At 38.2% G+C, this 16,490-nt stretch overlaps 1 protein-coding gene across 3 annotated transcripts in view; it reads left to right on the top strand.

The window, feature by feature from the left end:
* The first annotated feature begins 4,047 nt into the window (after nucleotides 1-4,047).
* Nucleotides 4,048-16,490, top strand: part of thsd7ba (thrombospondin, type I, domain containing 7Ba) — a 168,398-nt gene continuing 155,955 nt past the window's right edge. For 2 of the 3 annotated variants that reach the window (XR_013296004.1, XM_077580600.1), the window contains exon 1: nucleotides 7,855-8,078. The gene's annotated coding sequence lies outside the window, so the exon portion shown is untranslated. Of the gene's footprint in view, nucleotides 4,137-7,854; nucleotides 8,079-16,490 lie in introns of those variants that run through there. The other variant, XM_077580599.1, reaches the window with a different exon arrangement.

The following is a 16,490-nucleotide window of genomic DNA, read 5'->3' as shown; positions in this document are numbered from 1 at the left end:
TTTTTTTTGGGGGGGGAGATAAAAAAAAGCGGAATTCCGCGAATTAGCGGAAAAATCACATCCCTGTTTCAGGCCTATTAAAAACAGAACTGGAATGAGAATGACAATATCAGAAGTGACTACATTCTTTTTTTTTTTATTAAAAATTTAATAATCAATGAATTTGGATAACTCAGTGAGAAACCACCTGACAGCTCAGTAGAATTTCCACTGCTTGTTTTAGGTGCCCGTATACTGTATAACCTAATTTGTCGTGTCCTCCCGTATTTTCTGTATTTTCCAAACAACCAATGAAAACGTGTTTTATACAGCAGCGCTTAAAAGAAGAGAAAATTCAATTGATGTACCGCATCATGTGGAATATGAACGTAATATATTGAGATGTTTGACAGTAAGGATGTCTCTTTCACAAGATCATTCTGACTTACAGACTGTGTGCAGGTCAAAGTGCAGTAGAAATATAAACTGTTAAATTATACTGTAAATTTCGCTTGTTTGAATATACAATGTAAATCCATTGGTCTGATGACCTCTCAAGATTTGTGAAAACATTTTTACATCGCTAATACTTTCCAACAAGCTGAGAGCAATATAAATGACTCATGAATATGACTTTATCGTTGACAGTCATTATTACACATTTCCTCACCACAGACAGTGGATGCAAAAATTTCAAGTAGGAGTAGTAGCGTATCTAAAGCATTTGTTTGTAGTGTGTTTTAATAATTTTGCCCCGGAAGAGAAACAAGTGAAATTCTTTTTTTTTCTTTTTCTTTTTCTTTAGTTTTTTTTCCTAGAGAGCTCAGTATTGTTCATTCGGTAATTTTACAGATTTGACATGACATCATGATTGCTCTCTTTTTTTTTTTTTTTTATTGAAATTCAATGGAAAGTTACGTACATTATGCTTCTTCTAGTACAGTATATGTATGAAAATGTTTAGTGTCTCACTTAAACATATAGTAAAACAGACCAGGGCTATTACAACTAATTTTGTGTGCTTTGATTCTGAACTTTTGCTCATTTACCTCATGTTGTGTGAAACATGTTAATATACACCTGCACAATTAAGATTTCTTGTCACTCTTGACAAGCGACACTTGCAAAATTAGCATTGTAATTTTGAAATACTGTTTGACTTTGTTTATCGTTGTGCAATTCATTATCACAAACATCTTTAGGGAATTTTGTTCCCCATCAGACACCTGTCTAACATGCAACGTAATTACGGTTATTCGTTAATTGCTGCTTCAAAATGCCTTTATTTGAAGGAGCATAAAGTACTATATGTACCTACGATAAAACAAAATATAAATTTTTTCAACATTTCCAGTAATTGACATGACAAAACAGGAAATGAATGAGTTGGGAAGCTCTGTCTGTGTCTAGCGGTTTGCTGGCTTAGGTATGCGGTGTTTCTAAGCCGCTGTATAATTGGCATAAAGTCTTTGTTTTCAAATGCATATTAAACAGCAATATGTGCAGTGCTTTGCTGCTCATGTGTTCATTTAATCGTCGTGGATTTCTTGCAGATGTCGTGAGGACAAATAGCTTTTTTTTGCTTCACTAAAGTGGCAGCAAAGACTTTTGACATAATTTAGTTGACGAAAATATGACCACTTCAGTATTTATTTTTTTTAAACTGGAACAATCAATTTTCCTGTTATAGTGATGTTTCTATTCAGTACGGGTCTTTTATTGCTTCATTTCATTATTTGACACTGCTTGTGAATGTTGTTGACAACATCATATTGTCGCCTGTTTGTTCTTTTGATTGCTGTTGCTCCATGAAAAATAATCAACTGGGCTGTTTATGCTTACCGCTTGCTGAGTTGGCTCGGCTCTCCTCGTTGTTATGAGTCCAAGCAGCGGCATTTGTGGTTCTTTTGCTGTATGCATGAGTGAAGACTAGCTCCTACAGGAAAAACATTTTTGGGAATTAAGTTGGCAACACAGGCAGCACGGTGGCTGACTGGTTAGCACGTCCGCCTCCCAGTGCTGAGGACGTGAGATCGAGTCCGGGCTTTGGCCTTCCTGGGTGGAGTTTGCATGTTCTCCCCGTGCTTGCGTGGGTTTTCACCGGGTACTCCGGTTTCCTCCCACATTCCAAAGACATGCATGGCAGGTTAATTGAACACTCCAAATTGTCCATAGGTGTGATTGTGAGTATGGTTGTTTGTCTCTGTGTGCCCTGTGATTGGCTGGCAACCAGTTCAGGGTGTACCCTGCCTACTGCCCGAAGCCAGCTGGGATAGGCTCCAGCACCCCCGCGACCCTTGTGAGGAAAAGCGGTCAAGAAAATGGATGGATGGATGGATGGATGAAGTTGGCAACACTGCTGGCGTTCATGCTAACAATGCTAACAATGCTGTTTAGTGGCTTCTGCAAACTTTGTCCAAAAAAATATTATCTGTCATTTTGTATTTTCTGCACTGGCTTGACATCTATTTGCAGCTCCAAGGGAGGGCTAGTTAATTATTCCCCACATGTACGCCTATTTATTTACAAATATCAGACACATTTGGTACACAGTAGCAAACACCACTATAGATACACTTGTCGTGAGAAACAGTGTTTGTAATTAGCAGCAATTATTGTACAGACGGGTAATGAACACTAAGCTAAGCCCACCTTTACAATATATAGCTGTAAAAATGCCCACATTAAGCTTCATTTGCAAAACAGATTTTAATTTTCAACTCGCCAAATGAGAACGGCTTTGAATTTGGATGACTCTCATGGTTTGCATTCGAATCATGAAGAAACGTCTGGAAGCAGCTTTCTTTGATTGATCTGGTTTTACTTCTTAATGAATATGCAAAAGTATCCGCTCACACCCCCAAAACCTCCACCCATCAGTCTTGTACCTGCGGCTTCGGAAAGCCTAGAAACCAGACATTCACCACACGCTATTTATATATTTATGTCTTTGCTAATCTCTAATCCTCTAATCTAAAATTGGTTGGTTCTATCAACCCAAATTACAAGCAGTTCAATGATATGACACTCGTCAGCAATTAATTTAATTTAATTAACTCCACAGTTAACTAAGGAAGTCTAATAACATTTTTAATCTGTGTAAATTGTAATACATCACACCACTATAAAACTGGCAAAGATATAAAGGCTTAATACATAGCCTTTATATCGTTGCCAGATTGGAATTAGGCCTTGATCACGTGGGTAGAAATGAGATATGAATCGGATGTGTGGCTGTGTCCTTTTTATTTGTCTCACTTGGCTTGTTTGAGATGAGTTCATTAGATTCACCTGTTGCCTGGAACTTCCTTCCATTATCTGGCTGAAGCCAGAGGGCAGCCATCTTTCGTTGCCACTTTCACTGACAACTTCCGTAATTTTTTTTCTGATGGAAACGCAGTGCGTGTTTTAAGATAGGATCCCTGTGTGGAGTCATAAGAGCCTCGCAAAGCGTAAACTGATGAAATGATTGACCCATTCATTTATCTTAGTATTTTTGAATTGTGATTCAGAGAGGTTAGGTTTACATTTCGCAGCGATTAAAAAAAAAAAAATATATATATATATATATATATATATATATATATATATATATATATATATATATATATATATATATATATATATATATATATATATAATAAAAAAATTCAAAAATAAAATAAAATCCCTTATGGGTTTTACTTTCACTTGATTGTTGATGGTTCTGACAACATTATACAGACGTATGTTTGCGTATCACCCAGCGATATACAGTACATAAGACGAGAAAATTTTGTCTTTTTCTTAGAAATGAAATGTACCTGGTACTTCTCCCAGACTTATTGGTACAACTATATGTCATACACGGTGGAATTTTCGTTGTAGAGGCATAAAATAATGTGAAAACGCAGCGGAGAAATCAAAGTACAGTATTCAAGTTAGGCGGCCTTAGTGAATGGCAACGTAAGATGGCCGCCAGTGGCTTCACTTCTCCCACCGGAGAGTAGCAGAATTGACAGTCCATTTAAATGTAGGTCGTGCTTGTAGCATAGACCTTTTCGCCATGACACCACACACACATTTTTTCGTGAAAGAAGACAGAACCTTCCACCAGAAAAAAAAAAAAACCTTCCACGTTATATGACCAAGGCAGAGCGATTGAAAAAAAAAACAAGGTAAGTGGCCTCAATGATGATTTCAGCCTTCTTCTCTATAGCAGTACGTTGGAATGTGCCAAGTGTCATTTGAAAATAAGATGCTATGTGGAGTAAACTGCTTGAAAGGGAGACCCAATGCCAGCTGCAATTTACAATTCAATGGGTACATTGACCAAAAATTGATGTGGTGGTGGAAATGCAGACATAGTAAACAGGACCACCGAGGGACTGGCTAATTAACTGACTTTTCTGTTGCTCAGACTAATGGCAAAGGTGTGCTCTTTTTTTTTTTTTTTTACGGTGAAAAGGTAGCGCTGACATCAGCTAGCGATTTCGATGGATTCACTGTGATTGTTAGGAATTAAATCGAGAAGAAACTAAACCTTTTTAGAAAATATCTGTTGGTCCAAACCCAAGAACATCATTTTGTCATTGTTTTCCATTCCGGTCAGCATTCTGCCACCTGGAAGTACCTTTGTGCTAATTGTTTACAAATATTATGAAAATGCTCATTCCCCCCCATGTTTTCTGCTAACCTGTGTGTCATTAGTCTGAGGGGGATTTAGTTACTTCCTTGGTTCATTGTTGGGCATACGATGTTTCTATGTTGCGATCGTAAATGTTTTTGTTCAGGCCTGTTTTACTGAAATCTTGATCATATTGGTGTCACTAAAATGCACTTATCAATGACTTATTCAGGCACATCTAATAAGCAGTTAAACTAAAGTGAAAACTAACAAAGTATATTAAAGCAAAAACAATGGGTGACCTCTGTCAACAGAAACAGAGCAATCTTGAGGTTACCTACCTTCCGGCCAAACTAAACCGTATTTAATGTTTAATATGTTTTGCCGGTGTGCTGTCACTGCCCAATGCTTTCAGGTCGTATCTGGGTTGTTTACCTGTGTTTTGACGTGTGTGCATGCTGGTGTCAGTAAATGTAAATACTGTCAAATGTGATTTTATAATTGTATATGAAGACCTACAGTACTTTTGGTGGGTTGGGGGTGAAGATAGGTCACTTTGAGGACAATCTATCAATCAAGTGTACATATTTATTTATTTATTTATTTTCACTTGAAGAAAACACTTGACGGAGAAACTTTGACTAAGAACCTTGAGCGAGCTGGATGCTGAGAGACCTTGACATACTGACAAAAATGTCCATGCTCAATTCTATATGACAGAATAAAGGCCTATATGACAAAATAAGAGTGATACAGTAGTATATGAACTGCATAGAAATTGACAACCTCACAATCACACAGGAAAAATAGAGGACCGTAACAACACGATGACCCCATGAGCCAACCCAAAACAAAGTCACAACACTACCGCCCAGCTATTCTCCAAAGGACAATATGTCTAGTTACACAAACGTATGTGTTGTTGCTAATAGAAATTAGAAACCCTGGTTGGGGAATGATTCGGTAGTTTGAGAAGAAGGATTTTAATTCTGTCCCTGCCTCAGACTACATTCAAGTGTCCTTCAGCTGAGCAGTCAGTGACCCCATAATGGCTCCTGATGAGTACTGTGACACCTGAGTGACAGTGTCCACCATCAGTATGTGACCTTGAGTGCACGGGTATGCTTTCAGAAGGACGTAAACAAAACACAAAATTATCTAAAAGCTCACGTTGCTGAATATGATCGCTGATTATCCTAGCTAGCTAGTTAAGGCTGATACTGCATAGAAGCACACATCACTAGGAAAAATCATATTAGATCACTCTTTCCTTATGCAAACCTTGGTATCTTCGTGTGCTGACTGCCAAGCATCATTAGATCTGGTTATTAATCTCACAAGCATTGAATGAATAATGTGTCTGCAATTAATTTTCTTTTCACATAAGGGTTCACTTTTTCCGAAAACCTTTTCACTAGAGAAATGCCCACCCACACACATAGCAATACGAGGACGTTTGCAGTCTAGCAGCAGGCTAGAACAATTTTGTCCGTGGCCTCTGACTGATCAGTAATGTGTACTGTTGTCAGGTCAAACTTTTGTGTTTACACCAAGGAATGACTGCAGCGGAAAACACAGAAGGGCAGGAAATGAAGTCGAATGACTGAATGACTGAATGACTGAATGAATGAAGGAATGAATGACTGAATGAATGAAGTAAAAAAAAAAAAATACAAGAAAAAGACAAACAGAAATTAACCAACAAAATTGGATGGTGGCAGTGTTTCCCATTTACATGACAATATTTTGAATACATTTGTTCAATTTCACGTTTATTTACCTACCTTTATTTTTATATTCCACCATTTTTTTGCTGCACTACTGCTTCTACATTTCTCGACCGATTTAAAACATTCTAACTTCAACATATTTAAAAAATTCACACTTCCCGGGCTATTATTTTTCTCATTCCTAACTTTCACAGTTTTCCCACAACTCAATATTTTGCACCCCAAAAATCCACATTTATTTTGAATGGGACATTTATGAAATCACTCCCATTTGAAATAAAAAAAAAATGTTCTGCTCATTCAATTCACCCTGTGATCAAGTTGCATCATTACCCAAATTCCCACATAGAAAATAATTCCACATTCTTCACCTTTTACATTGCTAATTTTTCACCAACAAAATTACCCACCCATTTCTAGGTAATGGGTTCGAGTTAGGGGATATCATTTAATATCATTCTGTATCATTCAACAGCATTCCACCTCATTTATTATCCTTTGTTTTTCGGCATTTCAGCATTCACATGCTGTACATAGAGATTTATTTATACAAATATGACTTACTTTACTAATATTTAGCAACACATCTAGCTGGCATCAGGTTAAAATCTCATAAGTCACAATTTGGTAAAATTCCTATAAAAACTAAAAACTAAAATCTGTTCTATTGGTCATTCCATTCCACACATGTGGGTGTTCCTTTTACACAATTTCCAAACTAATGATTGAAAATGACTTACTTTGAGGATGGAATGTTAATGGTTTTACAAACATGCCATTTTTGGGGTCTCCTAAAAAGTGATTATTTTGGCGGTACAACGTTTCATCCCAACGGTACCAATTTTTGGTAATTTTGTACTCTCTCTCTCTTTTTATTTATTTTTTATTCATTAAATTGTATTTATTAAATTTGGTAGTAGTATGTTCATCATTGTTTAATAATAAAATCTTTAAAAAAATTTTTTTTTTAACAATTACCTTTCAATAAATAAAGTTTGACAAATAAAAAAATACAATTTAATTAAAATTAACCAGAGAGGAGTAAAAATAAAGGTTTAAGATTTTACAATTACTGAAGTATAATTAATAAACATAAAAATAGATAAAATAAAAAAACCAAAAAATATTTATATATAATTAACCATGACTGAATTCCACAAATTGCTCTTTTTGAGTGGAAAAATAGAAGAAAAGAACTTATCTTGCAACAATTATGAAAAATGTAATGTACATTAGGGACAACTTTAGAGAGCAAAGAGCTAAAGAGAATAGCAGTGAGTAGAAAAAGGGAGGGGCGGCAAAGCCCTTTGAAGGCTGCATAAAGACTACTTGCATGCCATGCGTTTATGCAAATACTCCGTGAAAAGGGAGACGGGGGGGGGTGTGTTCACTTGGACACAGCAAGGATAGCATATTAGGAAATCATTCCTCTTAGCCAATGGTTTGGAGAGAGACGCAGATGTCATTTGGCTGAGTAGTAGCACCTCCTCGAGCCACTACATCCTTTTCAGTGTAACGCAGCGCTGTGTGAGAGCATTACTGCCACTGCTCTCTCCTTTCTCGCTCTCTTTCTCTGTCTTGTTGCCCACTGACACTTTCTTTCTCTCTTTTTCAGCAGCTCCTCCTGCTCCCTCCCTGCCTCCCTCTCTCTCTCTCTTGGTCTCGCTCTCCTCGCCTCCTCTCCATCCTCTCCTTCTCGGATGCTGTCCCACTTGCAGAGATATGATCTGTTACAAACAGCAGCGGCATCACCAAGAGCCCAGGTAAGACCTTTTTGTGATTTATTCACTTTGCGCTGAGGTGGCGCAACACTAGAAAGCTCATTGCTCACTGGCCAGTGTGCACAAATTGATTTCTCTGTGTTGCTGTGCGCTGTTCTGCTGTGATGAATTTGATGTTGAGCTCGGAGGGACAGTGCGAGGTAAGTTGTTTCATTCCTTTAGTGGAGGGTCCGAGTATGGCTTATGAAGTGCGGCCGATGACAACTGCAGCAATCTTGTTTGAATTGTATGAGAGGGGAGGATGAGAAGTGCCTTCGGCTTGTCGGAAGGACAGAAACATGCTGTAAATCAGCATCATCAAAGCCGCTGCATGGAAGGTGACTTCTGACTTGTGAGAGCTTGATCAGCAGGTGTTGAGTGGACTCTTGCAATTTTAAAACATATCTTACGCTGGCAAAAGAAGAAAAAGCTATGAAGTTAGAAACGAAGCCTACTTTAATTCAATGTGACTTTTACATTCATTTATCCAGAGATAAAACGGTGCACAGTCTGCATGGTGCAAAATTTGACTTTCCTCTGTGCACATTTTGGAATGGCTCTTCTCTGGATTGTAAATGGCACTAGGGGAGAACTGGTGGAAATAAAGAGGTGGGGAGAAAAAAAAAAGAAGCAGAGGAGACACGCGTGCAGTCAAAATGACACCGAGTGTAAATCGGTCTGCACGGAACATTAACTCTTCCGGTTTGAGAAACAGGATGATTAGATGATTAGAAGTCCACTGTTGTGTGACACAGGGAAAGGTTAGGCCATGACAGAGGTGACATTGCTATTCAGCATTTATCAAAACGCTTGATGATAGGATTTTGGAATAACTTCAATTTGCATTTCTTCTATTATGCTTCTCATTAAAAGTCATTTAAACTCAGTCAGGTTTAAATTAAAAAAAAAAAAACAGGGCATCTGGAATCCTCAAAATCCTCCACGAAATTCATGGTGTCACTTGACTAATGTGATCTTGGTGGGCCAGTCCGCCGGGCTGTAATGCCTCCAATTTATCTGGGAGACCCTGGAAGATAGTTTTTGCAATAATGATTAATGTGAACATTATTGGTTTGATTAAAGGTGGTCTTTGCTGATAACAAATCTGTGAATGTTCCCCTGGCTTCCGTATATTAATACACACTGATGCATGAAAATGAAACCTGAAAATGGCTGAGAGCAAAGTTACATTAAGTCTCATAAGTAATACAGCGATGTTCTTATATTTCATTCATGACGGACTTTATAGTGCTCTTTTAGACTGCGGGCAAAAATGAGAGAAATCGCTTTGTGATGTTAAAAGACGTTGGTTGTTGAGGTGAGACAACAAGCAGACAATGGAATAATCTGGGATTGAAGTATCTTCTCGATTTAACTTCCGGTGAACACTTTTTTTTACCACAGTGTTATAGCTTGGATGATGATACAACGCCCACTGCACAAGAAACTTGTAAAAACTCACTGGTTGTTATTTTGTTGTTGTATTGTACCAATATACTTTGCTTTCCTAATCGCTAGTCTACCGTTCTTGTAGTTTGCCATGGGATGTTAAATCTCATTTCTATTTCCTCTTCCGTTATCGTCATTTCTTCAATCCGAACAAAACTGTAATCGTCAGTCTGTCATTTTATTTGAACCACACTACCCTCATCACTTTGTCTACACTATTTTAGGACCGATTGACATAGTTGGGAATTCCTTTTTTCCCTTTTTTTTCTTCTGGAGAGCTCATTATTGTTCATTCGGTAATTTTACCGATTTGATATGTCATCATCATTGCTCTCTCTCTTTTTTTTTTTTTTTTTTTTTTGACATAGTTGGGAATTCCATCAGTCCGTCAATTAGCAACAAAATAGGCGTCCTTAAGTGACGGACTGACTTACGTACTTGACCCAGTTAATGACGATTACACTGACGGATGAAAGTTTCTTACCATACTGATGAAATGCCCACCTTTTTTTTTTTTAAGAGATAGTGTTCATATCATACCATCTTCCCCTGTAGATAGAGCAACTCCACTCCCTTATTAGTGGGATATATTGTGGTTGTCCCCAACCCAGCATTTCTTTTTGTATCCCACACACACACACACACACACACACCATCCTTCAACAGCACTCAGCTTCCACAGATGGATATGCGACATACTCGAAACTGTCTCATTGCAATAAATAAAACAATCGTCTCTTTGAGAGAAAGGGAGCCGTCTCAGCTACTCGCCCGTTGCAGTCTTTGTCATTAACCCAGCACTCAGCGAGGGACCCAGAAAAATATCAGAGTTTTGCGGAAATTAGAGCCGGAGAGACGGGGAAAGCTGGTGCCTTTTCAGTCCGCTGAGGGTTCTCATGCTGACAGCTCCACTCTGTCTTTTTTTTTTTTTCTGGCTGGTTGTGGGCTGCCCCAGGTGTGACAGGCAGCCAGGGTAATGGGGGACGTTTGACAGATGCATATTTCCAACCTTGAATGCTTCATATAAAGAAGATAGACGGCATGAATTCAGGCTCAGCGTGGGACAAACTGTTGGGTTGTGAATCACTCGAATGAGTAGCCCGCCTCGATGTTCGATTGATCTGACGTGAATCTCACAACCCTTCCACGTTACTAATTGCATCCCAGCCTGATTATTGATTGAATACTGTGGCTTGTATCAAACTACTTCAGGCTGTGTGTAACTCTTACAGCAGAGCTTTTCGCTGTATTGAATCACCAGAATCAGTTTATTTAAAAGATTCGTTTGAAAGATTCATTCTCTGACTTGTTCCGTGCTTCGTCATTCCCTTCATGAATCAGACCTTAGGTTCATGTTCACTCTGTATCGCGTTCACAGACAATTGTACAGTTGCGAGAGATGCAACTTTATTTTGAGTGGACATACCCATCGGTTCATGGAATGTTCCCATTCAAAACAATTGTTTGCAAATGACACAACACTAGAGCAGGGCACAGCATTGGTGGGCGGCACGGGAAGAGGACTTGTGCCACAATGGGAAGGCGCCTTGAATTGAAAAATCACAGTAGCGGCGTTCTGACTTCAAAAATGTGAGTTACAAGTAATATACGACTTTTTGAAAAGTAATGCCACAATCAGTTGTCCTCAACTGCAAGGCCACTTTTCATAGGGTTGGGGAATCCAGGGTTAGTAAAAACCCTGCTGCAGGTTAACTTCAGCCACAGGTGCTTCTACTTAAACGGTGGAGACAAGCTCGTTTACCTGCCAGGTGAGTAGAAGCATCTGTGGCTAAAGCCAATATTTGCCACTGTTTTTACTTTCTGGACTTGATCATCAGTCTGAAAGAAGCTTTACTAAAAAAAATAAAAAACAAGAGCATCCATATGTGCCTCTGTACACGTTCAGGTCATGTGATTTGGTAGCAAAAAAAAGCTGAAAATGAATAAAAACACAAACATCTTTGAAAAGCTTCTTTGGTCAAATGATGAGACAGAAAAAGAGCCTACAAGTATCAAGAAAAACAAATCTGCTTTTCAGAGACAAGCTCAGCAGTCCCTTTTAAAATATGGGATTATCACTATAGGTGATTCTCACACTCTTTTAATATGTGGCAACTGTCTCACAAATGAGGCAATGGAGCCTTAAAAACTGCCCCCCCCCCCAAAAAAAAAAAAAATCAGGTCAGAAGCTGCATCAAAGTCTTCTGTATGCGCCAGCATTAAAAAACAAAACAAAAACGTAGAAATACGTTTTTGGGACCATGACAATATTTAAAATAGAACATTTTAATACTTTTTTGGGAACAAATGAGTTTCAATATTTAACAGTCTTTGCCTTTCAAACAGGACACAATTTCTGGAGGATTAATACCGAGACGGAATCAGACTGCGACAATTGCTTTCAACATCATAGCGTGAGCAAAGTGACTGTTGGGTCTTTCACTTGGGCCTTGTTAGTCCTCTGACATGTTTTCTGATACTACCCAGCAAATTGCTGGATCGGCTTCATCCCCCTCAATTCTGTGTGGAACCTTTCAGACAGAACATTGACACAGGAAAATCTGGGACAAAGCCAGCTTTGGTGGGAATCTGACAGTAATTAGTTTTCTTACTCCCTGGTTTTGACTTTTTTTTTCTATTACTCTTCTATTCAATGTCATTCAAAATACTCTTTGAGTTTAGCTTATTATGATAATTATTACAGGGGTACCTTATGAGTGCACCAACTAAGGAGGTTTTGTATTTATAAGCCGTCACTTGGTCCATTATTTTGCTGTGTTTCTCTGTCTGAGCTTCAAATATCCTGCCGCTCGAGTGAAATGAAACACAATGGAGCAATTGAATGGGACAAACAGTCAAACACACAAATAGAAAATGACCTGTGCGTGATCCTGTCTCAACTGGTCGCACTATTCCTGCAGCCGCCATTCAGGCCTCATGCCTAGCCCCGGCAACCGCAGTTATAGGACTCGGATTTTGGTCGTTTCTCTGAATGGCCCGGTAAAGCCCATAGTGCTTGGCGTTATGGTTGTCCAACAAACGGGCCAGTCCTCGTGCCTCATAGACTCCTTTTTTTTTTTTCCTGGAGAGCTCAGTATTGTTCATTCGGTAATTTTACCGATTTGGCATGTCATCATCATTGCTCTTCTTTTTTTTTTGTATGTGAGTGCGTGCGAGTGTGTGTGTGTGTGTGTGTATTCATTAGTTCACCTAAAACCTATTAAAAAATCCTATACCGTTCCCCTAAACCGAACACTTTCAGCTAGTGATTGGGACGATGATACCTCAAGGAGTGTATTGACACATTACACAAACTGTATTGACACTGTATTGACACTGTGTTGGTCACTCAATAGTGACCTCTGCTGTAGATCTAAAATCATTGCGGATAAAAAAAATGAAAATAAGATGGTAAAACGTGCATGCTGTAAACCTTAATATTAGCTTATGAATTTATATTTAGAAAATAAATTTAATAAATTTTATTTATTCACTTGCTAGTCTTTTACTTAAAATATGATCTCATCTTTGTATAATTTCAGTTGGTCCATTTGCTTGCTGAGTTAAGTTGTTTATTAGATGCTCATATGAGTTGGCTTGTAAAATATAGCAAATTTGTATGTAATAAAATAATATAAATAAAATAAAATGAAATAAATAATAAAAGTTAAAATGTTTAACTTGTGTATGGGATTTTGTTAAAAGTTTTAAACCATATGTAATAACACACTAAAAACAGATTCTGTCATACATTTTTATTGAAAAACAAAAGTTTTTGAAGTGTGATTGCTCCAAGGCGATTTCTCCTCTTGGACACCAGTTCCCCTGCCTTAGAGAACACTCGTTCACAGGGAACAGAGGAAGCTGGCGTGCATAAATATTTAAGTGCCAGTTGATAAAGGTGTGGATACTTTCTCTGATCAAAATGATTCCAGACTTGTGAAAATTTTCTAGAACGAACCATGAGTGGAAGCAAACAAAAATCCAACAGGCACAGGTACAGGTCAATTTACAGCAACAGCAAACAGTTTAATCTCCATCCAACAAACACGCAGCATGTTGATACAGTTTGTCTACCTATAAATACAATTTGGCGCGGCACATCCAAACGACACACTTCCTGTTTCGGTCACGTGATTTTTTTTTATTAAAGCGATACACGCGCCGATACGCGCCAGTGTTGTTCATCCCATCACTACTTCCAGCCAGAGTCGTGAGGCCGTCAGGAGACCTGAGGAAGGACCAAAGGAAAGTGAAATCCAGCAACCGACCAGCCTCATAGACTCCTGACTGAGACTCCTGCGCTCCTTGCGCTCCCTGCACTTGGGTGCTTCACAGTCCACCATACAACCCACGAACAGTAACAGCATTGGAATTACCAGGTGATCTGTCTAAGGAGTCCCCACCTCCTACAAATAACGATGGAATGGGCATTAGCTTCCCAGAAATTAAATGTTTGTCTAGTGTGAGTTAATTCCCACAGCCGCTTGGAGAAATTGTACTAGTGTGTGAGACTTTATGTGCAAATTAATCTTTTATAAAGCTATCTGGCCACATTAGTGGGAGCCAAGGAAAGGAGATTATATTGCATTTCGTATAGTAGAGCACAGTATGTCTTTGCTAACACACTGCATATGGCAGCGAATCTGTTCAAAGAACTCCCCCTTGCAACAGATGTGTCCATTGCCGGCTTCTATTAAGATTTGAAACCACTGCCCCCTTTTTGCTTCACATTTAGGTGTCATCAACATTTAATTGCGCAAAGGCTGTATACAGTATTATACTCGTAACGCTGGTAAAACTTTGGCCAAATGCTAAAATCCTTGGGATATTTCATTTTTTTCTTCCTGGAGAGCTCAGTATTGTTCATTCGGTAATTTTTTACCGATTTGACATGTCATCATCATTGCTCTCTCTTTTTTTTTTTTTTTTTTTTTTTTTGTATGTGTGCGTGTGTGTGTGTGTATTCATTAGTTCACCTAAAACCTATTAAAAAATCCCATACCGTTCACCTCCAGCCAGAGTCGTGAGGCCGTCAGGAGACCCGAGGAAGGACCAAAGGAAAGTGAAATCCAGCACCGACCAGACACCACCTGGTATTTCTCATAATGTCACGAGGCAAAGCCACAATTGCACATGCACAAGTCAATGCTTTGTTTTTAATATGTTCGACTTGGTTTGGTACTTCCGAGCACCAATTCACGTAAAATCAAACAGTGCCATGTTTCGGTTCTGAAGCACGTCTTTCAAAGTTGTGACTGCGCGGGAGAGGAAGAGATTTTCGGGTTTTGGAAACGAGCAAGTTTTTTGCGGCACCAAGCCAAAGAAATCCAGTTTCTGAAGTACGGGTGCAGGCTGACGATGCACGCCTGAGAGGGAGTTTTCGGCGGTGTCCTCGCTGTATGAGGAGCCCGCGCACGTCTTCCCTCACCGATCGAATCATGCTGGAAGGCAAACGGCTTCACCATCGTTAAGGTGTATGGACATTGTAATTTGGATATACTACTGGTGACCATATTTAAGTTAGCAAAAGATTGTGGGCAAAATGTAGCGAGCATTTCAGACCACATCGGGCACATTCAAATAATTAATTTGAACCCATTAATCTCTTTGTTTATGTCATGTCCTCTTCCAACTGTCATTTTTATTTATTTATATTTGAGTCTATTGTGGGTTCAAACTTCGAGCTCATGGCGCTGCAGGATTTACGTTCTTGAAAAACAACTGCACAAGATAACATCACTTATTATTAATTTATAGATTTAATATTTACTGTTGTTCATTGCACAGAACTTTGATTCACGCTTTGTTTTTTTGTAATATTCAATTATGTTTTAATTGTAAAATATTAAACCTTTATTTTTACTATTCCTCTCTGGTTCATTTCAATTAAATTTTATTAAATTTTTTATTTGTCAAACTTTATATATTGAAAGGTAATTGTAAATTATTATTATTATTTTTTTTAAAGATTTTACTAAACAATGATGAACATGTACTACCACCAAAATTAAATTCAATAAAATTTTACGAATAAAAAGAGAGAGAGAGTACAAAATTACCCAAAATTGGTACCGTTGAGTACGATATCGATTCCCAAGTACTGAATATTGGAACAGTACCGGTTCAAATGCGAAAGGTACCCATCCCTAACGTTGGAACAACTTTATCAATACGTCTAAGTGACTTTAATACATTTGAGCAACTTTACCAATACGTTTGAATGACTTTATAATGTCGTTCGAATGACTTTGCATTACGTTAGAACAACTTTATCAAGGTGCTTAAACAACTTTGCAGTGCATTCGAATAACAAACAACTTTGCTGAATGCTCGAATGACTTTGCTGTACGTTCACTGCAGTACACAATCAGGATTTTCGGCTTGATCAGCGAGTTTTGATAAAAAAGCTAACCAATCACTGATTCAATCAAAAGATGGAGCAATATATCTACCCAAGAACTTTTCAAATTTACTCAGTCAACTGCTGCATTCGCAAATAGGAAAAACCCGTGTATAATTGACAGCAATTGAAATGCCCGGGAATAAATGAATAAACCTGAAAATTTCTTCCCAAAAAACGCGCAGATATATATATTATAAAGTTACAATTCCAAATAAGCTAGAAACTTTCCGATTCATAATTATGTTGTTTGCGTTTTTCTGTCTGCAGTCAGCCCACATGAGCAAATGTCATTATACAAAAGGCCATTATACCCTTCAATAGTTTCCTATCACCCATGCAATCATTAAAGAGAGAGAATTATGATAATCATTTTCACTCGATTTAACTTTAATAATGTTTTCTAATAGCGTAAACATTCCTTGAAAACCTCTATTAATCAAATTACATATGCATATTCTTTTGAATGCTGCTTGGCTGATTCTGGATGACCTTGTTTTATTAGCAGCACCAAAATTACATGGATTCGCACTGTTCTCTTAAATTATGATACGTTTGTAGAC

This window comes from Vanacampus margaritifer, chromosome 11 (assembly GCF_051991255.1).
Source record: "Vanacampus margaritifer isolate UIUO_Vmar chromosome 11, RoL_Vmar_1.0, whole genome shotgun sequence".
Taxonomy (NCBI): Eukaryota; Metazoa; Chordata; class Actinopteri; order Syngnathiformes; family Syngnathidae; genus Vanacampus; species Vanacampus margaritifer.
This window is presented reverse-complemented; position numbering and strand designations above follow the sequence as displayed.